A 26,313-nucleotide genomic window follows, 5' to 3' on the forward strand; every position below is an offset into this window, starting at 1 on the left:
TGGTAGATGGTGGAGAGAGAGAGGGGTAAGAGAGAGAGAGAGAGTAAGAAGGAGAAGAGAGATAGAGATGGAGAGAAACAGAGAGGAGGAGAGGGATGGTAAAACAAGTCATTGTCTTTGTGTATAGTGCCTACCAGTGCTAGTTTGTTCTTGAAGGAAACATCACATTATGTATGAGATAGTTCTGCCTGGTATATATGCTGATGGCTTTAAAATGTTTTTTGGAAATCTGTCTGATTTTACTTTTAGCACTATGTAATGGATGATGTTTGTGTGATCATAAATTTAAATTCCATATATTAAATAGCTGAGTGTCAAAACATCAGTAACATAAAGTGTGTATACTTAAATGGTGAGATCATCCAACCCTGAGATGGTGATATGAATTCTTCCATGAGGATGTGTGGTCTCAGAATCATTTCATATAATTAAGGTGGGTGTAGATGTACAGTATTACATGCTCCATACAAAAAGAACTTGTTTTTTATTTCACCTGTTGTTCAGCTCATCCATTTTGTCTGAGACTCCTAATTTTCATAGAGGGAAAGAGGGAGGGAGGGGGTGGGAGAGAGAGGGATACAGAGAGTGGGGGAGTGAGAGGGGGTAAGAGAGAAAGGGACAGGGAGAAAGAGAGAGAGAGAGACATAGGGATAGGGATATAGAAAGATGGAGAGAGAGGAAAAGAGAGGGGGAGAGAATGGGAGAGAGAGAGAGAGAGAGACAGCAGACCTGTTTTTATATAGTAGTGAGGCTGGCTATTCCAACCAAAGAAAAGTTAGCTGAGATTTGACATTGGGATTATCTGGATATGTGTGGTAGATGTTGATAAGGGAATAGTTTAAAAATCCTGCTGCTTTGGGAGGGATATCATCACTGTAAGGGAAAGGTGCATGATCTTTACCTAATGGCAATAGTTTTGATATGGCTGACCATCATTCATTTTTGAGTTGTTCTGTGTATGAAGAGAGGAGGCATTTGATCTCTCTCTCTCTCTCTCTCTCACTGTATGTATATGTATATATATATATATATATATATATATATATATATATATATATATATATATATACACACACACACACACACACACACACACACACACACACATGTTTGTGTGTGTGTGTGTGTGTGTGTGTATATACGTATGTATATGGATGTGGGTAATTTAGTAAAATACACATTTCATCTAAACATTTTCACCTAAAACACAAATAGTCAGTAACACATTTGCATGAAAATATTTGGTCTAAACATATTCAATCTACAGATGAAAAGTACTGGCAAATACAATCAGGAAATATGTCGTATGGAACATAGTGTCTGCCAATGCAGTGCTTTAAGCAGTGCAACTTAGCGACACCTCTATCCAGTATATAACATGTCAGTGTTTTTTTCATTGCAAACCACTGCTGGTCTAAGTGTGCAATGACAGTGATTCATTGGTTTTTGAGTGTCATTGCACACTTAGAAATAGTGTGACCATGGAGTTTCTATAAATAATTTTGGGGACACCACATTGGGTGGGTGCAGGGGGGCTTGCCCCTCTGCATAAAACACTTCAAGTTAACTTTTTCACAAGTTCACAATCTCAACTATTCTCCTTGTTGGTGGTGTGCTATCAGTATTATTTTTCCACACATATTGTGTTTAGAGCAAATATTTTCACACAAATGTTTTGTTGATCAGTTGTGGTTTAGATAAGTTTGTTTAGGTGATTTATGTGTCAGATAAATGTGTATTTTACTAAATTTCCCACATCCATATATGGATCATACCTCTCAACATGTCAGTGTAATAAATTTGGAGACAGCCTGACATAATGGCCCAAAAATATGGACAGATATTAAATATTGCTCTTATAAACGTAGAAAGCTCCTGGAATAAAATTATTTGTGTTATCATGCATTTTCTGAATAATATAAAGTCAGAAACTCAAGTGTATGACATTATTTAGTGACTTCAGTCCTCAGATCATTCCATTGATTTGCCAGAAAACCACAAATTTTATGAGGAAAATTCCAAAAATATGAGTCAAAAATCCAGACATTCTACAAAAATCAGAACAGTTGAGAGGTATGAATTATGGATATATACATATTTCTATCTCTCTGTCTATCTATACATCATATATGGGTCTCTATCAGATATTCAAAATTTCAAAACTTCAAAATGTATATGGACAGGACCATATAATCAAAGTTTTGGAACTTCGAGCAGTTTGAATGGAGATTGCAGTACATCAAGGAATGGGAAATTTGCCTTTTCCTCAATGTAGTGTGATCTCAGAGTTGGTATATTTAATTTTCAGGGGGTGTGGGGGGGGCACAGCCCCCCTGCAGAAATGTAAAAAATTATTATTGTTATTTTTTTTTTAAATGTTCGAAGTTCCAAAACTTTGATCATATGGTTTTGAACATATTAATTTTGAATATATATATGTGTGTGTGTGTGTATATATATATATATATATATATATATATATATATATATATATATATATATATATATATATATTATGTATATATTATATAAATATATGAATGTCTCATGAATGTCAAAAGAGCAATCACTTTACAGTGACTCTAAAATAATTGAAAACATGAAAAACTAAAATGCCCCCCCCCACTAATTATATATGCTAACTCCGAGATCGCACAACTAAATGGTAAGTGCAAATTCACTTCCCCCTTTGCAACAGGATCCCAAGCAAAATAAACTCAGTTTAAAAGAGCATTCATTCACATAAGAGTTGACTTTTTTTACAGCAGTAAAAAGCGTTCATTTGTGTGAGTGTTCGCTCTTCTCAATTGCAACTAATATATTATTATATTATTTCTAGTTTATGGTTACTTTGAAAGGGTTCAAAGTCTGCAAAGGAAGAGGGCTTTCATTATTTTATATCTTGTTTTATAGCTTTTTTGTGCATTTCCACAGTCTAGCATAAGTTTGTTGATACTTTGAATCACTCAAGGGTGTAGCTAGTGCTTTATATAGAAGTTCTTTAAGACTGCTAATTTATTAAGGATAGGCAAGTAACTCCAAAGTATTCCACAGTCTTGTCTAACAGGGTACATCATGGTGACTAATTGATTTGCAACATTATTTCAGTGAAACTATCTGTACTAAAGTGTTTCATACTAGGCACTCCACGGGATTCATGAAGCTTGCACCAGGCGCAGGCATAGCATAGGCGGTATAATGCCAAATATGGCCATCGAGCGATTCAGGTAAGATCCAATTCCACGTGCACTACCGGCGTACGCCAGAACTGCGCAGCCCTCGGCTTAGGTATGCTAATCACCCCATGCGCAGTGTCGCACCATGCAAATGAAGGCATATAGTGATTCATGAAGTGGTGCAGGCGTAGCGTAAGCCCACGGAAATGTAAACCAAAAAACATGGTTTACATTTTCCCAAACAGAACATCGGAGCTATGGAAGCGGGCCAGACCCATGTATCACACAGTTAACATATGCCAGTGGCGAAATACACAGCCAATGGCATAAGAAAAGATGCACAACATGTAAAAAACAACATTTAATGTCATGTCCACAGTAACGCACAGCACAACCACAGGGCATGTGTGCAGAAACTGTAACATAAAGAAATAATATAAAAATGTCATAAAATCGCAACGTAATAGAAATCAGGTTTACAGCATAATATACAATGGTAGACATGGAACACCACAACCAAGGTGCAAGGGTTGCTAAGGGCCTGCGATAGTGTCCGCCGTGGTAACTATGAATTACTAGTCAATGCCATGCAAATGAGGCAGATAATACTGAATCGCAAATGTCCCGCCGGATGAAGGTTGTACCATATGGCGCAGTGGTATAACACCGAGGAGTGGCTCAGAGGAGATACATGACATCAGCAGAGGGGTGTGCCACCATAGCAGTAAGCACATTGGAGCAATGCAAATCTGGCCTGTCCGTTGCTAAGCAAAGCTGCAGGACAGGGGTGGGGAGGAAGGTATAGAATCGTTTAGCTAAGAGCACACATGGTGCCCAAAAGCGCATGTGTACGGGGATGAAAACGTGCCCAAAACCCAGTAATCGGACGCACACGCCGCGAACAATAGCACAAACAGGAAGGTCAGGGGAAGAAAAGAAGGAAATGCTGAAGTAGGGTAATTGGAGTACTAATGAGCAATCAACACCAATCAACTCACGATGGCCAATCGACGGCAGCTGACAAGTCTGCTTGCAGAAACCTGCAAAACAGGATAGGGGAGGCATTGGAATGCAAAGAAAGGAGGGGAGGTATTGGATTGCAAAGATAGGAGACCTGACACAGCAGAGCAAAGCAAACCAACAGCAGACCAGCAGTAGCACACATAACGCAAGATACGCCAGGTCCAGGAAAGTACAAATGAAAGTAGGCTGCTGGATGCATGCCAGAAAATGGTAGGTGCAACGTGCAGAAATGTAAAGGGAAGGTCAAGAGGTAATCCACAGCAGCCAAATGTAATTCAACACCAAAGGCACCACAATACTAGTTCCAGCAGTAAAACACATAAATTACCCTGTAGCTACGATCGTACATACACACCCTATGACATCATCGGTGTTCACAGCACAATAGTATAAAGTGTGAAAGCACCCTACACACACCTGTGTATTCCCAAACTCCGCACCATAGGTGTAAACACACGGGTAACTTTTAAAATGTACATGTTGGGAGCTGCCATAGCTGTGATTCATCAGCATGTGTTAGAGACTGACGGTGTTGTGGAGGATGATGCCGACAACCACCGCAGGCCTCGGAGGAGAAGGAGAGTGTTCAGACCAAGGGTAACCTACCAGGGGCTACATGACCTGGAGATAGTAGAGCGTTACAGGGTGGACATGGACATCTTACAGCAAATAGTGGAGCTGTGCCGGCCACGCCAGAGAACCAGAAACAACAGAGGGGAACCCATCCCAGTGGACACGAAGGTATGTGTAAGCCTGTGAATACTGGCCACAGGTACCTTTCAAAGGCCAACTGGAGATATAATGGGGATCTCACAGGCATCAGCATCCAGGGTACTACACCAGTTCCTGGATGCCATGTTACTACATGCCAATGAGCAGATATACTTCCCTCAAACTCAGGAGGAGTTGGCCAGCAATATGCGCCACTTCCACTGTGTGGCGCACTACCCGGAGGTACTGGGTGTGATAGACTGCACGCACATACAAATCAAGTCACCACCCAGTGAGCATGGTAGGCACTACATAAACCGCAAGGGATTCCACTCCATCAACTGCCAGGTCATGTGCAATGCCCAGGGCATTATCATGGATGTGTGTGCTGGCAGCCCTGGAAGCTACCATGACTCCCATATCTGGCATGCCTCACAGCTGTATCAGGTATTTGTCAGGGGGGACATCCCACATGGCCATCTTGTGGGGGATGCTGGCTATCCACTGGAGCCGTGGATGATGACTCCCATCAGAAATGCACACACACCCATGCAAGAACGCCATAATGAGGCACACGCACAAACCAGAATCATCATAGAGCGTGTGTTCGGGAAGCTGAAATCACGGTTCTGGTGCTTGGATACATCTGGTGGAGCCTTGCAGTACTCTCCAGGCACGTGTGCCCACATCATCATAGTATGTGCCATGCTACATAATATGATCCTGCGGAAGCAGCTGCAGCAGGGACAAAATGGTGAAGGCCCCCATAGCCCACCGCAATTGCCAAGGCCATTACAGGCACAGAGGGATTCAGACCATGAACACACTGTGCCAGCCCCAGTAGGCAGATGGAGGCATGCCCAATATGCCTACGCCTTGGCAAAGAGGGAACGTATAGCACATACTCTGACAGTGTAGGCCCCTGCGGACTGACACCTCTCCACCTGCACACACAGTAAAATGGATGGCACACAAACATGACCACCTGTAAATTGTAATGTATAGGTGGCACAATGTGACTCCTACATAGGCAGCCCTCAAACATTGTACACACAACAGCTAGTGGAACACGGAATGTCAACACCTGAACAGTACATGAGCCTTACAGCATATGGTGGTGCTGTGTGCCTGTCACGTTCCCCGCCAGATATATATATATATATATATATATATATATATATATATATATATATATATATATATATATATATATATATATATATATATATATATATATATATATATATATAGATATATATATATATATATATATATATAGATATATATGTACACATATGCATATATATAATACAGATAGAAAGGGCAATAGAGTGATATATGTTGATATAGATGGATTCAGCGATATCTGCAAATATATATAGATAGGTCAACGACATTCATAACACCTTGGAGGTACAAATAAATAGGATACCGCCAACTATGGAATGTGTAACATACCAACATGCGTAACCACGAGGCTGAAAGACCGATAGAACACAGTACTGGAACAGTACAGCTGCAAGTAATAGTATGATGATATAAAGGGACATTTAGTCACTGCTGCCGGTGTTGCGGTCCACGTAGGTACTGTGTTCAACTGTGTTTGTGAGTGCCGTAGTCTGTGTATGTGTGCGTTGAGGGTGCCATGTGCATCTCCATGTGACTGTTATGTGTGTGTGTGTCCGCAACATGTGTCTGTTAGTGCCAAGTCAGAGGTAGATCACTACGGTAGGTGTGGGTATAGCTAGCCGTAGGCATACGGTTACCACCTGTCCCACAGTAGGAGGGACAGCCCCACCCTGGGCAGGTGTGTCCTGACATAAAACAGTACAAAGGGCAAATGTCCGAGATTATAGGACATTAATATGTCCCATATATAATGTAATAGTCGTATGTAATAGTTATGCCTGTATGTAAGAAACGTAAATGTTACATGCAATATGATAAGTAGCCAAAGTCCCACAACAATAGGTATGTATTGAGGATAAAAGTATGTACTAACCTGTGTACTGACCGTGGCTACGTGTTGGCCTGTAAACACCGCTGTATGTCCCGCAAGTGTCCAACAATGACCATATGAAAAGGTGGCAACCCATGGCAAACAGGTTCTTTTACCAACACAACCGCAATGACTGCAAATATCTGGGACAGAAATACAAGGGATAGCTGTCACTTACACATATCCCTTGATATATCGCTGCAATTCTGGAGGTATATAAGTAGCAAGCTCACCTGCAGATGATATAGAAACCAATTAACAATGGCCCAATGTACAATCCCGTAACATAAGTCTACTAACTATTAGCTCTCTAATTAGGGACGGAGCCCACACACTTATATATGGAATATGTAGAAATGCAAGCCCCACAAACCTGTATATGCTACGTACATGCACTGACATCCCCCACACTAGAAACTAAAGCAATACAGACTGTAATAGCAGCACAAACATCCAGTCAGTCAATTACATCTGCAGGAACCTCAACATACCGTGTGAGAGACACAATTAAAGGCGTCATGCAAAATTGCAGGCGTTGTATAATGGAACAAACAGCCATGTTACAGGTTTTGTTTGCAATAGTCCGTTATCAGACGTTGGGATGACAGGTACACCCACATGTTGAACCACATACTCTAGCTGTCACACACAATCCACGGGGGACATGAATCCAAAGTATACTTGTCTCCATGCATAGCAGTTGCAATTACACATAACAAAACACAATACAGACCGTCTCCCCAAAGGTAGGGCAAATAGGCAACGCCCAAGTGGAGAATTCAATTATACCCCACTGTTGCCGCGTAATTGGCGAATGGAGTAGCTGCACTGCTGATATGCAAGTAATTAGTCACTCAGGAACACCAATTGGCGGGATGAAACCACATGTTACAGGTATCAACGTATATAAGGATGACTTGCCAGACATTCAAACCGTATGCTCATACCGAATACCAGTTGAAACACTGTGAGAGAGATAGAGACTAAACTCTGTAACGATAACAAGGTATGTAGAACACCCGATATGTAAGGTTATGTATAGCATGATCTGTATTAATTAGTTTTACTGTATGTATAGCCTGGTTTGCATTAATTAAATGTGTCCGCAATGCATAAAGTGGGAAAAGGTATTTATGTAGTGATGTCCTGCTGAGCATACTAACGCTTGTAGAAACTGTGCGTCCAGCAGTGGGCCACAAGGTACACATCACAGACACCACAAGGATGCTACATGAGGGCGTTAAACAGAACAATTTCATACAACCTGCCGTCAGTGGTAGTGTATGTCCAACAAGTACGTGCCATAGCAGGGGATAGTATATGTTGATATACTGTCACAGCACGCATGTGTATGGGCATATAACGTCAATGACATATCTAAGGTGGTCCCGCTGTGCAAGTATGCTTTGCATTATGGGATACCATGTGAAATATGTGTAATGTATAGTATTGTAGGTAGATATGACAGATATTCTACACAGCATAACAGGCATATCATGCATACCAAAGGTATTGTCTATTGGCATGTACAATAACAGGATACATATGGCTTGTAGGCATGGGACATTGTAATAGCATGATACCTAATCTAAATGGAAGGGCTACCAAGTAACCATGCACAAAGGACATGTAATAGCTTCACAGGTGCATAGTTGGGTACTATGCAGTCTGGCAAGTCCATGTGTAAGCACAACTACAGTGTTCACACCAGTGGCACCTCTCTAGGGTAGTGTCCTGTGAACAACAGAGCCATGTGTCACCTGCACCTCTGCACAGTACAGCCACCGCAGTGATCCCAGGTCTACATGTGTCCCCCAACCACCAAGGGAGGTTTCACATGAACAGTGCTACTGAGTGTCCCTGCGTGATGTACATAGGACTCATGTTCCAAAGCATGGTGAGTGTCCAGTTTGGGAATGTAACCCTCAAGCACATCCCACTCATGGTGGCGTGTGTGCACATATCCATGAGCATGTTGCTCACAGTGGCTTTTGCTTATGTCGTGTATGAGGAGTATATCCATTAATAATGTTGTGGACATGGGCCCTGTCTGATCAGCAGAGGTCACCCCTGAGTATGTAGTATGCAAATGTGTACAGATGTGGTGTCCGTAGTGCAGCCGCATACTTAAACTGTCAGAGCTCAGTAAACGTCATGGCGTGTTAATGTTGTGGTATGTAAAGCTGTAGCTGTTGTGTAAGGTACACCCTAAATGGGGTGGTGTACCCTTGAATGTGTGTAGAAGTCTTGAGTTCAGAGGTACAATGGGTGCCTATGTACCAGCTACACACCCAGTACAGGTAAGTGTGGCCACGGAGAAGGATATCCACGCCACAGTGGCAATATGGTAACCACAGGAGTGGGTGCGACATATGTGTATACTGCAAACATGTATAATGTGATATGTATGTAGGGGACTACCACCCATGTGATAGTCAGTGGGTGAATGGTGTAATGCAAAGGTGATGTTCATGCACCTTGTGTCATGCAGCTTGACGCCATGATAGTCATATCAGGTATCTGTCACAGTGACACCCGCATGGATGGAGTCAGTAGCAGCTGGTGGAGCAATCATGGCGCTTTGTATGCAGGGGGTTGTAAAGCTAGGCAGGGAAAGTCTCCTGTGCTAGCCTGTACTGCAGGGAAGCATATCCTGAACATGAGGGGCCCTATGACTGAGGACTGTGGTATGCCAAGTGTAACTGACATGCAGTAGGTACTATGGTATGCTTGCCTCACTGTGTGTGTCCTGTCCATGAGCCACATTGCATAACATCCTGAGACATAGGGTAGGATGTGCAGGTGGATGCGGATGTTGTCAATACCAGAATGGAGAATGGTGCTGAAAGGCAATGAGAGGACAATGTAGGATGTGTGGACTCCTGTACCATCAGCAACTGCCCTGGTAACTGTATGAAAGGAGTCCACCAGGTATATGGGGTCATGCTCTGGCCCTAACAAGCCCAACTCAGGTGGCATCGAAGGACGGGAGCCCAACAATGTCTCTGTGAATGACGTCCTTGATGATGTGCCCCATAGCCATGCAGAACAGTCCAGTCAGGTATGTAGGACTATAGTCCCACTAGTGCATTGTGGTGCCACCTATGTGTAGTGTGATAAATGCTGCTGTGTGCCATTCAGGGGCTACAATGTCTGAAACAAGGCTATTACTGAATATGGTGGCCTAGTGGGGAGACATGTCATTCAGAGGTTTGTGGACATCAAAGCCTGGGACGTTGAAAGGTGACATGGGGCCAGTGTCCCAGGACATATAGAGTGCAGGTTAGTACTGTGTAGGTGTGACCACAGGGACACCACAATGTTCTGTATGGATTGTGGCCCTGTAGTGAGTGAGAGGGTGTAATGTTAGCATTGAATCCATCCTCCAGCATGTTGCCAACATCACCTGGGTCTGTAATGTTCCTGAGTGACTGTTGTATGTGACAGCAGATGTGGGTGTTGCCATCGACTACTGACATACCACCATAATGCCTGGTGGTACACCCCGGAATGTGTCGCAGTAATGTTTACGTAGCTAGTCTTGGAGTATGTGATGAGGGATCCTGTGGCCCTACCAAGGCTGACCAGTGAGCTACCCCACCCATGGGAATGTACACCACTGTGCAACAGCCTACACCTGTTGTTGTACATCATATGTCCATGGAACATGACCACCAGAGTGGCGTCTGTTATCAGGTGTGTACCATCATGGCTCTGTGTGGAATAGCATGATCCATGCAGTTGTGTACATGCTAATGAAGTGCACTGGGGTATGTTACAGCATTTGTATGTGCATCGTCCATCTGCACGGGTGTCATGACGTTAACAACTGCTGTCAGAAGACGTCTGTAGTAGGTGTTGTAGTACTCATGTACTGTGTATGCTGTGATGGGTGTGGTGCCGGGATGTGGCTAACAAGGTTGATTAGCATATGTTCAGAATCCACCAATGAGGGGATAACCCCAGGTGTGTAACACCAGTCACATGGTGGTAGTGTTCATGTCAAGGTTAATGTTGGTCTTGGAGGTGGTGAGTATGGGTTGATCCAGCAGAGTGGAGGTTATGACTCATGGATGTGTCGGTACATGAGTGCTATCCCAGTTAAGTGTGGGGTAGTGTCAGTCACACATCAGTAGTAGCTGTCTGAGCCCCACTGTCCAATATACCAACAAATGAGGTATGTTAACCGTGGGGTATGATGTTGACTCTGTAGCTTGTTACAATGTGTATAGCGGTCCCGGACACAGTTAGTTGCACGTGGAGCACCTCTGATGCATTGTGCTAAGTAACTAGCCAGGATGTGTGCACAACATAGTGGGATATGGGAACCCCTCAGCTGTGGGTGTGCCGGTCCAGGTATGTGCCTGAAAGGTATGGTCTGTCTATAACCTGTCATTGCAGGTGTGCTCTGCAGAGCCTAGAGGCAGGTCCCAGTCACTGCAGAGATATTGGAGTGGTGCATTATAAGGTGTGCCTTGCCTGCATGCGTCACAGAGGAAGATGCAAGCATTGTGTCACATGACCCCATGTCGTGCTTGCCAGTTCCCGTTCTGCCAGTGACTGTTATTGGAAATTGTGCAAGACAGGCAGTATAGAAGCAGCAAGAGCCTTACATGTGAGCTGTACTCCCAGGGCTGACAGGTGCAAGTCATCTGTGCCACAGCATTGTGTTTGACCAGGTCAGTTAAAGCAGACAGATACCAGATGCCTGTGGAATGACAATAGGAGCATAGGCAACTGTTGAAGTGACACAGTCAGTCGTTGTACAGTGGTATCGTGTCCGGACGAATGCATAATGCTCCCCAGGGCTTGGCCCACACCCTCAGGGCTATAAGACTGGTGAGCTATTGCATGTCCCTGCACACGTAGTCTGTGAAGTGGCATCACAGGGCAGTCACACTAACATGGAGAATGACAGTCACATCATACCTGGTGAGGTGTGGCATGGGTGCATAGGTTATGTTGCAGAACCAGTTACCCGACAGCAAGATGTAAGCGACTATGGCCTTGTGTACCTGCTGTGTGGAACTGCAGTGTGACTCCCTACAGAGTTACCTATGTCTGGTGTGTTGTGAATGTTATAACTCCCTATTGGCTGTATGTGATGGGCACACATGAGTCTGTGGGCTATAAGTTGGTGATGTTGTTTTCCATGATGGGAGCTACCTCTGGTGCCTACACAGAGTATGGAGACATACTGCACAAGTTGTCCTCGTAGGTGTTGCCTGTGGTGGAGATCATGTGAGACTATGTGATGGGTGGGGTGTGTTGCAAATGTTACACATCCCCACATGACTGTCAGGTGCAGTCAGGGTTGGTGACAGCATTACCCCCAGCCATAGCTGTCAACCTCCTGTCCCCAAAATGAGGAACATTAGCCCTCATAATGTGTGACAAATGGGCAAAATGTGGAACACTTACTACTGGCTTACTAACAGCTTCAACTAGGAAGGGCATATGATGGCTAAAATAGGCTGGTTTTATGTATAAAAAAGATATTCTAATGAATTAATATGATTCCCATCTATTTAGCCATGGCTAGCAGTTAAACAATTTCCAACAATGAATGTGTGACAGACCCTTTCAATGTGGAACCTTGAGGAACATGCACTTTTTAAGACCCCAAATGAGGTACGTTCCTCGTAATGAGGTACACTTGAGAGCTATGCCCCCAGCACGGCTGCAGAAGTGCATCCCCCACAGGCTGTAGTGTCGTATGTTGGGAGGTGAGCATTGAATGTGTACAGGGACAATTGCTCTATTGCCACATGTACAACATATCCATCATATAGACAGGCAGTAGCACTGGTACATGACAGTTGGACATGCCTGTATATACAACCATGTCCCACAGGATATGCGCGTTATGTGTGTACAACAGCTGTTGTACCATAAGCAAGCTGGGAAGTATAGGACAGCCAGTGTACCTGTGGGAAATGGTGTGGAATGGGTGCTATATTAATCAGTAGCTCATGACATGCTCACAAGTTCTGAACAAGTGCCTAGCATGACCATACAATACAGATAGGGTGTTGGATAATATCAACCCACAAGTGGTGATGACAGTCATTATGGGTGGCACCGCACTATAACCCTGCTGAGTATGGTGTGCATGTCCATGAACCATTATCACTGTAGATGTTAGCAGTACAGATGTACAAGACAGCACGGATGTTTGATTACAAATACCTTTGTATGTCACAGGAGTGTTCCACCAGTGGCCTGTTGACAGACTCACACCTACAAAAGGTGCAGGAGTGACATGTGCACATCACACCAGTGCCAGCTACAGTAGAACAGGGTTAATGTGTTGTACTCCACCCTCAGTGTAGCCCATACCACACAGACAAATGTTAGGCATCTGTGTATGTAAGGCTGTGAATGGCCATGACCTATGAGTATAGCTGTGTCAGTGTTGTGAACAACATACAGAATGGGCTGTGTGGGTGAGGTGTGTGACATATGTGCACAGTCTGATGGATGATACCAGCATTGTCACCGCTAGGTGAACATCCCTGTACCCATTAACTACTACCTAGGCTGTGGTCAACATTATGGACACTGTGTAAGGGATGGTGCTGTGCAGTGCACCCCCTGACTTGGTGATGTCTCCAGGCCCCTTAGGTAGTCATATGAGGTACCCATGTCATGTCAGAGTGCCATCCATGAGCACGGAGATCACTGGACAGGCATATACAGCACTGTGGTGACCAATATTGGATCACATACCACCTTTAAGGGGTAATGGCCATGCATGGATGGGCGATACCAGCCTTCACAATCCTCACCTCCACTATGCAGCATGCTGTCTACCTTGCAGAAAGACATTTGCTACACCATGATGATGGACATGCTACATGTCTATATCCTGATCTGTAAGACATATGTCATGGACAGCCACCGTCCTAATACTAGAATCACCACAGGCTGGACAGATCCCTGTGCCATATATGTGACATACTCCCGCCATACCATGCAACCCTGTCCATCAAAGCTGCACATGTCATCCCAGTCATACATGGTGTGATGGCTGCATGGTAGATGTACTATCAACTGACTGGATCAGTAATGTGGCACTGATGCACCTTGCGATGGCATAATGGCTGTCTGTTACAGCTTGGAAACCGTGTCTGCACATACTATGGTTGATAACCATCCCTGCGAATGACGTCTGACTAGCCATTGTCCCATGTCTATCACATGTGCAACACAGGCGATCCGTGGCAGGATGTTGAACAGTTGTACAGTGCTGTGTCGATGTATATGGCAAAACACATGCATGTACAGGTGTCCATGCATATGTGTGCATTGTCACTGCTCAAGTCCATTATGGCTGTGTCTGTGTTGATATGTGACATATACACAGCATCAAGGTCAACAACATTACCGTGGACACATCCAGGAATGTGCAGATAGGTAAGAACACAAGTGCAGGCAAATAGACATGCCCACAGCAAGACAGCATTCACATGGAGTATGAACATTGTAATGAGGAGACACATATATATGGTGATGATATCCAATGCATAATGGGTGTGACATGTGTGTGACACAAACACGTCAGTTATGTCAGTGTCATGATGCTTTGCAAAGATAACTGTGCAGATGTAGTAGATGTCATAGAAATGTATGTGCATCAGTATCTCTGTACATCTCTGAAACTGTGACCTGTCACCATCATTATGTCTTACAGATAATGCCCCGTACATACCTTCCAGCATACAGCCACCAGGAGGATGATGTCCTCATCCCACAGCTCCATGAGAACTATGCCTTGTTGTTCAGCCATGTGCCACAGCATGCCCAGCAGCGGGATGACCTGTGGCAGGATCTACGCAGGAGGGTGAACAATGTGGGTGGCCATAACTGCACCTACCAGCAGGTGCGCAGACACTGCATGGACTTGATACGACATGCAAAACAGCGTGCCACTGCAATTACCAGGGAACAAGGTGGAACAGGTGGTGGGCCACTAACCCAGCCCCCACTCACACACACCGAGAAGCTACTGGCCGGTCTGGGGACACCCAGGGAACAGCATCCACAAACACTAGCTGCCATCGTGGAGGTGGGTGTCTCCCAACCAATGAGCCTGGAGTTGCCTGGTAAGTCAGTACTGCACATATGGCTATTATATCCCATTTAGTTGCATGTGTCACTGTACATTATGTAAAGTAACAACATATGCAAGGTATGTGGACACACATGCTGCATACTACAGTATGCTACTCTGTGTGTGCACACATGTGCATACTATATGCTATTACACAGGTGAATGTGTTAACATGCACAGTGCAACCTGTGGCTGTCATACAGTCATGGATAATGTTCATACTGCTGTGTCACCCCTATACAGGTACCTCTGGCGTGCCACACAGACATGAGTCCATTGCAGGTGAGACTGTCATCAGTATCAGGCATGTTACAGTGTAGATCTATTTGCCATGTGGCCAGTTAACACTTGCACGCTTGAAGTTTGTTCCAGTCACCATACAAGTCGCATCACCCATCATTCACACAGGCCACCCATGTGCAATATATACAAACAAAATGATACACCGACTTGAAACCACAGTACTTGTCATTGCGACATGTGTGGTCAGCTGTGCATACAACGGTGGAGGTGTTCTACAATGGAGGTATATGTAGTATGTATTGGAACAACATGTGTGGTACGCACACAGTACCACACAGTGAGCTGTGATATGGGCAGCCCACAGGTGTCACCATTGTGTCATATGCCCCTGCATTGGGTGCACACATTGTGATGTGCCACCTGACATGTCCCAGACACGTGGTGTTCTGTCTGCAATATTGTCACATTATCGCATGACCTATACCCCACATACCAAACACACAACCCGTTGTCTGCATAGCCCTGTGGATTGTGAAATATCTAACATCTATGGGTGTATGTCATATGGGACAACACAGACATGTGAGATAGATGGCCATCACACACATTTGGCCAACACGTGCACACATGGCCATGCGGGATGGACAGAGACATGTAGCCACACAGTACATGGGATGTGTATACACCCTGTTGCAATTTGTCCACACATGGTCCAATTATAGCCTTAGTTGACCGATTATACAGTTGTACGTGGTACACTGGACATCCTAAAAGCCTGTGCACAGCTACTGGAGGTGTCACTGAAGTCTACCATATATGATCTGTTGAACATCATGACTGTGTCATAGCATGCAGTTATGGCTATGCAATGTGTACATATTATGCATTCTACAGCAATATAGATGCCTCATGATGCCATGCAATGGCACAGTGTCTGTACTTCACACTGTATAGCAATGTAGATGACTCACACTACCCTCCCATGCTCATGCACATTTGCTAAACATGCATTCTATCTGTAGGGCATACAGACAACACTGCAATGTAAAGCCCATTATGATGCTGTACATGTATCAGGACACCATTGTGTCAGACATGTATGCATGTTAATGCACATGTCAGCAGATTACATGTCAAGATCACGTCAGCCATGTGTACTGTTATCCTGTTCTGGGCCACATGGTGTATCACTGGGATGCATGCATACTACTATGATTGTGTGAACTGCATGGCTACTGATATGACACCTGCTTGCTGTAGTGTGCACCCCAGGGAGGTATGCTTACTAACACTATTAATGTCTGAGCTGCATGCCCTCTGCTGTATCACAGGCATGCTGCATGCCATCTGTCAAATCACATGCATGGTGTGTCTGTGTGTGTGTGTCTGTGTGTGTGTCTGTGTGTGTCTGTGTGTGTCTGTATGTGTGTGTCTGTCTGTCTGTGTGTGTGTGTCTGTGTGTCTATTGTACTTTACAGTATTTATTTGTATTAGGTGCATTACCCTCCTGCGGTCCATCTGATGTTAGTGTCCCCACAGATGCTAGCGGTGATGAACATATGCATGAGGTACAGGCAGGGTTGTCAGGGGCTGAATCTGTGCCAATGGTTAACATCCCAGCTATGTCCCCCTCTTCCCCGCACACAGTTCTGCTGCCAACACATACTGCATCACCAGTGGCCATAGAGGAAGGACAGTCAGCATCTGTTAGCGTGGAACAGGAACGTGTGGTGGCTACAGAAGGTGTGTCTACACACCATGGTGTCAGTGTAATGACTGCAGATGTGCCACACAGGCATGTGGCCGGTGCTGCTCATAGGAGGACCTCTGGCAGACATGCACCTGCAGGACAGAGCGCAGCAGCTGGTATCACCAGATGCATGTTCCAGACTGTAATGGCGGCACAGGCACGTGCTGAATGGCAGAACAGAGAAGGGCAGAGGCTGCAGAGGGCTACTATCCATACCCTAAATGACAACATCCAGGCATTGGCAAATGCTCAACAGCAGATTGCTGATGTTCTGGATAGGCGATTGGGTGACATGGTGGGAATCCTTGACCATGGCATGGCAATCCGCGAGCATGAGCTGTCTGTGCTGGAACATCTGGTAGGGGTGAGGCATAGGCCACGTGGATGTAGGCCAGCAACACCACCTAGTGTAGGTTGACATGAGCGTGCCACCTCACATGCCCGCTCCCATAGTGCCGGTAGCAGCAGCAGTGCACCAGGACACAGCAGGCCACGTGGACGTGGCCCTGGACATTCTCAGCGGGGACACAGTTCCAGCGGACATGTGTCGTCGGACAGTAGCCACTCTGTACCTCCACCTGGTAGTGCCCGTGCAACCCTAGGCAGGCACAGGTCACGTGGCCGTGGACAGACACAGTGAGCTATACAACCTGGTCTGTACAATCTGGGGCTGTCAATTATACCCCGTGTAGGGCCCCCCCCACAATTTGGGCCCCCCGGAAAAAAATGTGTACCCCACCATTAAAAAACAGGGGGAAAAAACCCCCCCAACCCTGAGGGGCTCCCAAAAAAAATTTTAAAAATTCCACAAAATTTTCATTTTTTCTTTTTAACAAGGGGGCATGGTCCAAATCCCCAAATTTTTACCCCTTGGATGAAAGGGGCCCCAGGGGCCCCCAAATGTAGGCCGGGCCAACCCACCCTAAAAGGGTTTGGGTTTTGGGGTTTTTTTTGGGGCTTTGGGGCTTTTTCCCCAAACCCTTTTTTTTCCGGGCCCCCTTTAGTGTTTCCCCCCCAAAAGGGGAAAGAGGGTCACTGGTCGGCCGGGTCACCCGGCCCCCGGCCAAAACCCTGGCCCCTTTTCCCGGGGGGGGCCGGGACATTGTGGGAAAGATTGTCCTCCAGGTGCCCCCTAAACCCCAGGGGAAAGGTACCCCGTGGCACACAGGATGTCCCGGTCTGAAACTGGGGCGAAATTACCCGAGGCCAACAAAGGCAGCTGGTACACAATCAGCCAAAAACCAAAGTGGGCCCCACCCCCCAATGCACGAAAAGCCTAAAAACCGGGCCCTTACCAAAAAATTTTTACCTTTGGGGAGCCACCCCCTGGAAAACATACAGTGAATGTGAACCTCCCTCCCTGCATCCCCCCCCCTTGCGGGGAAAAATTTTCTGTAAGGGTAAACAGAAAGTGGAGGTGAAAACCTGTGTAGCAATGAGGGGGGATTTCATGGGGTTTAATCGAGAGAGTGATGTGCTGGTTTTTACCAGCCGCCCGAGTCTGACATCTTTGGAGGAGGTTGGGACATCTGTACCCATTTGGTTTGTGCCCGGGCCCCCAGGGTTTGCGGGCACAGGTGAGTTTTCACCCCACGCTGTTTTCCCCCCGGGCCCCAAAAATTTGTACATTACCCCAACCACTGGGGGCCCAACATCACAGTTTCCCCAAACCCCAATTTCATCCACACACACTGGACATGGTGAAAACATCGGAACATTAAAAGGGGGTGAAGGGTGATTGCACACTCTCCAAAATTTTGGGGTGTCATTTCGGGAGGCCAGGGTAAAGAAAATTGTAAAAGGGAAGGGCCAATTAGGGGAAAATGAAAATGTGTTGATGGGGATTTCAGGGGTTTCCCCCTCACAGTCATCCCCCAAGGGTTAAAGGGGGCATGAAAGGTCCAGTATGGCTGGGCCCTTGGGAAAACAGGGTGTGCCTTCCCTTAGGGTTAGTCACAGTGTTATTTCATTTTACTTTTAATTACTACACCTCCCCAAACCAGCATCTACAAACCCAAAACCCCCCAAACACAACAACAAAAGGGGTCCACAATTGAAGAGATGTGTATGCACCCCCGGCCCAGTTCCCACACGCCCATTACAGTTTAATGCAGGGTTGTAAAAACGGGCATAATATGGAGGGGCACTTGGTCCCCAAAACCCAACATGGGGGGAATGAACCCTTTAAAACCCTAAAAATCACGTTTACATTTTTGGCCCAACCTATGTTGGGGCTGCTATTGCCATATTTGGGGTTTACATGCCTGTACAAGGGAACGCCACGGTACAATGCGACCACAAACAGTGACATACATACGTTTGCACAGGATGATAAGGGTTAAAATTTACCCCCCCCCAACAAATCTACACACACCACAACACACACCCCCAACTGGGGTTGCCCCAAAAGGGAAATGTGGGTGAAACACGCGCATTTTCAACATTTTACAAATTCACCACTGACAGAGGGTTTCCGACATAAATTCCATGGTTTTTTCCCATTTTGTACATTGTATTTTGGCATGTGGTTAAATAAAAACACATGGACGGGTTATACATTGCACAGGCAAGTAAAAGGGGTTGTTGAAAATTGCTACCCCCAGGGTTAAAAGACAGGCCCCACCCCTTTGCTTTAAAATGGGCCACTGTTTGCAAAAGGCATAAAGGTGTTTTTTTTTTGGGGGGGCCCCAAAACCCAAATCACAGTTACATTCCAACTTTCTTTGGTGTACGAAAAGCAGGTCAAGTTGAACCCGGGTGTTTTGATGTTCATTAACGGGATGGGGAAGCATAACATTTTGGGACCCTTGGTACTTTTACTTGCAACGGTGACCCCTTACACCCAGTGGTTTTTTCATTTTGGGGTTTTAAGGCTGTTTGCTGCCTGATACTGGTATGCTTGAACACGTGTCCTGCGGTTTTATGTGTGTGCCTACCTGTGACATTGGGGCAGGTTGTGTTACAGGTCCTGTTTTGGGGGCCGGGGGGTTTACTTCCCCTTTATGCCCCTTTCTGTGTGGGGCCCCCAAAACCCCTTTGAACCCCAAAACCCCTTGGTGGAATAACACCCCCCTTGGCATGAGATGGCAGCTAAAACAACCTTGCATCCTTGATGCAAGGCGGCCCCTTTGCAACAACTAAGTGTGTGAGCATGCCCAGTACGCCGTTGTGTAGATCGACACACAGTACAGTCTGAACTGACGTATATTACCAGGTGTGTGGCCATGGCCAGGGAAACCTTGTGTCGGTGATGTCCCTCTGTGCATGGGCATGGCCGTTGACATCCTGTATTGCCATGGTGGTCATCCAGGCAACAGATTTCCATCTTCAACGTCAGGATGGATGCCTACCGAGTACACACTGGGTGACTATCTTGAAGGGTGTACTGTCTGTGGTGCTTACTGTGTCTATGTATTGTTGTTGTAGTGCTCCATACATGTATAGTTGCCCTGAGTACACCACTGCCGTGTGTTTGTGTACGTCTACTGTGGGACAGTACTATGTCTGATCTTACACTCTCTATACAATCCCTGCCGGCATCCTGGCATTTGTGGATGATGACACGCACCTAGAAGAATGGTTCTGTCCTGCCAAGTGTGTGTGTGTGTGTGTGTGTGTGTGTGTGTGTGTGTGTGTGTGTGTGTCCGCCTGGGGACTCAGGTTATGCTTTTAGGCGCACCTAGAAGAATGCCTGTGGGACTGCTGTGTTTAGTAATCTCGGTAGCGTGTTCTGTAAATGCATCATGCTGTAGTGTGATAGGGTAGTTAGGTGTAAGTTCAATTCCCAGCCCTGCCAAGTGTGTGTGTGTGTGTGTGTGTGTGTGTGTGTGTGTGTGTGTGTGTGTGTGTGTGTGTGTGTGTGTGTGCACATGCTCCCGTCCGCCTGGGGACTCAGGTTATGCTTTTAGACGCTTCACACCACAGATATATCCTGCTGACGTCTTTGCCTTTGCGGATGTCGACACGCACCTAGAAGAATGCCTGTGGGACTGCTGTGTTTAGTAATCTCGGTAGCGCATTCTGTAGATGCGTTATGCTGTAGTGTGATAGGGTAGTTAGGTGTAAGTTCGATTCCCAGCCCTGCCGTGTGTGTGTGTGTGTGTGTGTGTGTGTGTGTGTGTGTGTGTGTGTGTGTGCATGCTCCCGTCCGCCTGGGGACTCAGGTTATGCTTTTAGACGCTTCACACCACAGATATATCCTGCTGACGTCTTTGCCTTTGCGGATGTCGACATGCACCTAGAAGAATGCCTGTGGGACTGCTGTGTTTAGTAATCTTGGTAGCGCGTTCTGTAAATGCATCATGCTGTAGTGTGATAGGGTACTTAGGTGTATGTTCGACTCCCAGTTCTGCCAAGTGTGTGTGTGTGTTTCCAGCTGCATGAAAACATTACATTGCTTTTACAGTATTCACTCACCATAACATCTATGCAGCGTCTTTGCCTTTGATGCCGCTGTCTACAGGCTAGACGTATGCCTGTGTGATTTCCGTGATCTACTAATCACAGTTGCATGTTCTGTCACTGTGTAATGCTGTTGTGTGGTACAGTGGTTACATTCGTGTTCTGCTCACAACCCTGCCACGTGTGTGTGTGTGTGTGTGTGTGTGTGTGTGTGTGTGTGTGTGTGTGTGTGTGTGTGTGTGTGTCTGTTTCTATATATATATATATATATATATATATATATATAATTTCTGCACATAACTCTGCTCTTGCACGGACAGCTGACTGTTTCATGTATCGCATATTTGCATAGCTTTCACATACCAATGGGGTATGTTGCAAATCCCAACATTGTCCGTGCAACGTTCGTGTTATGGGCGGTGTTACACGCCCTTACAGGCGTTTGCTGCATAGCTTGGCAGACATCTATCCTTGCTGTACTCTCACTCTACTCATTACACGGAGGCTTCATGTATCATGGCCTAGTTTTGCTGTGTGTATGTCTATTTGTGCTGTGTGCATGGCTGTGGGTATGTCCCACTATCATCATTTGTAAAGGTGACAGCCCTATAGGTACTTCATGTAGACTGCTGTGTCATTTGACATGTCAGCACATACCTGCGGACAGTACTGAGCGTCCTACTGCAGCGCTTTTCATACCTTCTGAGTTATCTTGCAGTCGATAATGCTGTTTCCTCACACATGTATCTGTTTCTGATCATACCACTCCACCTCCTAGAGCAAACATCTGGACAAAGCCTTAACTGATAGTGGGACACATAGGGGCAGAATTTAAATATTGCTCTTACAAACGTAGATAGTTGACACAATAATAGGTTTTGCATTAGTATGACTTTTCTGACGGATTTGGTGTCTTAAACCCACATGTTTGTCATTATTTAATGACTTCAGTTCTCAGGAATTTGCCAGAATGGTACTGATTTTAAGAGGAACACGCCAAACATATGAGGCAAAACTCTGCACATTCTGCGTAAATCTGTACAGTTGCGGAGTATGTGTCTGTTACAAGATATCAATTTTCTGACACCAATACACACACTGTATGGCAGCATCACAGGCCAGATGCCTTTACATTTATATTGCAGGACACACCCACCCAGAGGGTTGTATTCCTCACAAAGGCCAACAGCTGCTTATCCACACTAATTATTCTATCCTGTACCTTATGTGTACGCCGGTATTTGCGCTTTCCGTCAGTGGCAGAGCTCATGTACGAGTATGGGGGACTGGACATTGTAACAGTGACACTGCATGACACCCTGAGGGACACATTTCTTTTGAGTCTATTAACCTTCCACATTGACTTTCACAGGGCATACGTTGTCATTCACATTTGTCAAAGTACATGCTTATGACTTGTACATGTTTTGTCATTTGTCCTGACGTCTTTCTTCTCACCTGTCCACCAAGTATCACTAGTTCTGTACATGTATTTTGGACAGGTTACCTTCATACCTCTCACCTGTACACATTATGGGTAAACGCCCTGACGTTTGACCTTTGCTCTTGTTACATTTGTGATAATAATGTGCCTTTCTGGTAAATTACTGGCAAGGCATTACGAACTGTGCGGTTAGATAATAGTGACTGACATTTCTATGTCATGATTAGTAACACTCATAACATTCATATTCCTGACTACGCCAGTATTCTATCAACGTTCTGACTTTGTCTGGGGTATATCTAATATAGTCCCTATTTGTATTTCATGTACTATGCCTTAGTGCAGCTGTCTTATTCTGACAGTTTGCCAGGTATGGTTACCATCTTGGTCGTACGCATGTCCATCCATTATAATCGCCTACATGACACTGATATAGGGCCCTGCATATTCCCACAATGGTTTACGCAATATCCAGTGGATGGTTTGCCCCATTATTGGGAATATAGGCGTGTGCTATACCCACATCACTCCCACGGGGCGGACCTAATAAATCTGTGCCAAACAACACCTAGGCCCATTTCTGCATACCCATGATTCCCATACCTGACACCCCTCCACAGTACCCATTGCACATGTTTAATGTGAGCGGTACTAAAGTATGGAGACATTTATAAGCACCCCCCCATTCTCTGGATATCAGTTCGTACATCATACATTCTATCGACACATGTGTTATTACCCTTGCACCTGCTACTGTTGCATGTACAGCTATATCGTATTTGCTGAGGTCACTTCTTTTGCGTCAATGACGGTTGACACTACGTATGGATCAATTTTTGGGGTCCTGCAATGGACACCTATATTCATATTTAAAGTGTAGAACTTGCCGGACTGTCACTTTCTGGCCAATGGTTTGGAAAGCAGCGGTTTATTCACCTTTCGTGCATGTCTGTTTGTCTACCCATAATAGCTATGCCGTGGCCTATTTATGTACATATGTCATATCTACGGGACATATGTTTGTTGTGTATACATATATACATGTACAGTCCTTATTTCATAATTTGCTTTGGTTTACGTCTGTGGATTATGTGTATACACATATATCTATATTCATACCATACCTTTCCACTGTACAGATTGTCGCAGAATGTACTGCTGGTTGCCTCTTTATCTTCGGTGTGTTTTTCATAATCTGTGTCTATCTGGCAATTTAGTGGCATTTCATTAAAGACTTACGTTGGGAAATACTGGCAAGCAGTTCAGGTTATGACTGCATACCCTTCAGAGAATCCATGCTACTGACACACCCGTTATTCTATCCACTTTCTATGTTTGTTCTGGCACATATCTGGGGATTGTCCCTATTTGTACCAGTAGTTTGCATGGCTTTGTCCGGTTTCAAACTTTACAGGGTTAACAGGTTTGAGCCATGTATATATAACGTGGGGGAAACATCATTCATTTACTATGCTGTGAGCGGATCACACACGCACAGGCGCACTTGCATATACATGTTGTGGGTTACATCTGTTTAATAGATATGTGTGCTTATGCGGCCTTTCATAATTCTGACCATAACACTTACTTATCTGTAGTCCGGTTTATGGACTGGTGTGAATCACACGGTTCACCTTTACGTATTTAACTGTGTGTACAGCATGAACGCATTCATTACACTTTACAGGGATATCTGCAGTGGTCGTAGGTCAACCAGGACTGCATTCATGTTGGACGGATGCCGGAAACAGTATTCTGTTGCTGTTCTGCCTCATTGATATGCATACCCATAGTACTTAGCTACATCGACATATGCCTCACCGCTTCACTTACAACACAGGCATCCATTCCCCTGCTGTGATAAACGCGGTACTACATATTACACATTCCCTATTGCCTACTGCTGTGGACCCCAGCTGCATTGTTAATCACTCTGAGGATATGCAAAACACCAGGGCATATAGTCGTATCACATACATGTTTCTGATTGTCGGGGTGTTCATGTAGTGATCTGGGTATAGGCTTGTCCGCCTGGTGAACGGAACTTCCCTGACCAAGTTCAAATGTCAGATGAAGCATGTGGACAGGGAGCTTCTCCCTATTATGAACATTTTACCTGTATTTATAGACACATGTGTTTGTGCACCTATCGGGAGCTTATTCTGTTGGCTGTACATATTATGGGTGGGGTTGTTACGGTCCATACTCCACGATGAAGGGGGGGGGGGTTCCCATTCACATTTGACTACTACCTGTATTCATTCATACGGGGATTATTTTCCTGGACATGTTGTAACTACAGGTATGCAGTTGTACATTACACAAATGTCATGGGTTGTTACTGTACACATGTACAGACCATACCTCTCAACCTCTTTGAGCAACAAATCTGTGCAAACCCTACATGATGGGGAGAGTAAGAGGGACACATTTTAACTAGTTTCCTTACAAGCTTATAACGTTGATAGAATACTAGGTTTTGCATTATCATGACTCTTCTGTGGGATGTTGAGTGTTATACTTAATCCTCATTATTTCATGACATCAATCCACACCTATTTACCGGACAGACGCAGATAGTCGGAAGCACACAACAATATCAGCCAGCACTCTGGTCATTCTGCGAATATCTGGACAGTTGAGTGATATGGTACAAACTGCTGTAATATGCTGTTGTGTTCTGTCACAGCAGTAGCTCGGCATTAGGGACAGATATCAGGACGTGCTGGCAGACAGTTGAGTTTCAGACTTCATACTCCGGACATTAATGCCATTGTGCAAACTGTCATTCTATGATATATCTATGTTTATCCATCCACATGGATATATTCCTGCTTGCACCTGTTATACATTCTAGGGATCTCACTCCTCTGAGCTCTCCATACTCCTGCTCCTCTCTACCCTCCAGCTTAACCAGACATAGCTGACATTCACTTGACTCCAAGTATGTCATTGTTGTAAATTTCTGTATTACCACTACAAAACTCTGGATTTGCACTGTCTTATTATGCACATTTTATGCATGTGTATTTCCTGCCTGTATGCCTTTTACTCTTGTATTTTACCTTTAACATTATGTAGCCTTTATTTCCTTGTATTGCATGTGGAGCTTTTCTACCCAGGCCTCTGCTGTTACTGGGCACTTCTTTGCCCTGTGGACTTCCCGGGTACTCAGACTGCACATACATGAATAACTTCTAACAGCTATCTTTGCATATTGTACCTGCTGTTGTACCTTTGTCTCACTTGTATTCATGGCTCTGTCCAGATATCTAGCTCACACAGGTTGTCAGGTATGGTCGGTCACGCCGGCACACACTAGGTATCCCTCACACTTCATCAGGGTTATCCTGTTAATGTTGGGTGTCTTCCTCACCCTTCTGCCGTTTGCCACTATGCGAGTGTGCACTATATTCTCCTGCATATTTGTGTGGGGACACGTGCATCACGGGA

General features: G+C 45.1%; 1 protein-coding gene across 1 annotated transcript in view; it reads left to right on the forward strand.

The window, feature by feature from the left end:
• Positions 1-26,313, forward strand: part of LOC122792399 — a 339,957-nt gene that overhangs the window by 166,935 nt on the left and 146,709 nt on the right. The window lies entirely within an intron of this gene.

The sequence above is a fragment of the Protopterus annectens genome, chromosome 1.part2, assembly GCF_019279795.1.
Source record: "Protopterus annectens isolate FY-2018-M chromosome 1.part2, PAN1.0, whole genome shotgun sequence".
NCBI classification, from domain to species: domain Eukaryota; kingdom Metazoa; phylum Chordata; order Ceratodontiformes; family Protopteridae; genus Protopterus; species Protopterus annectens.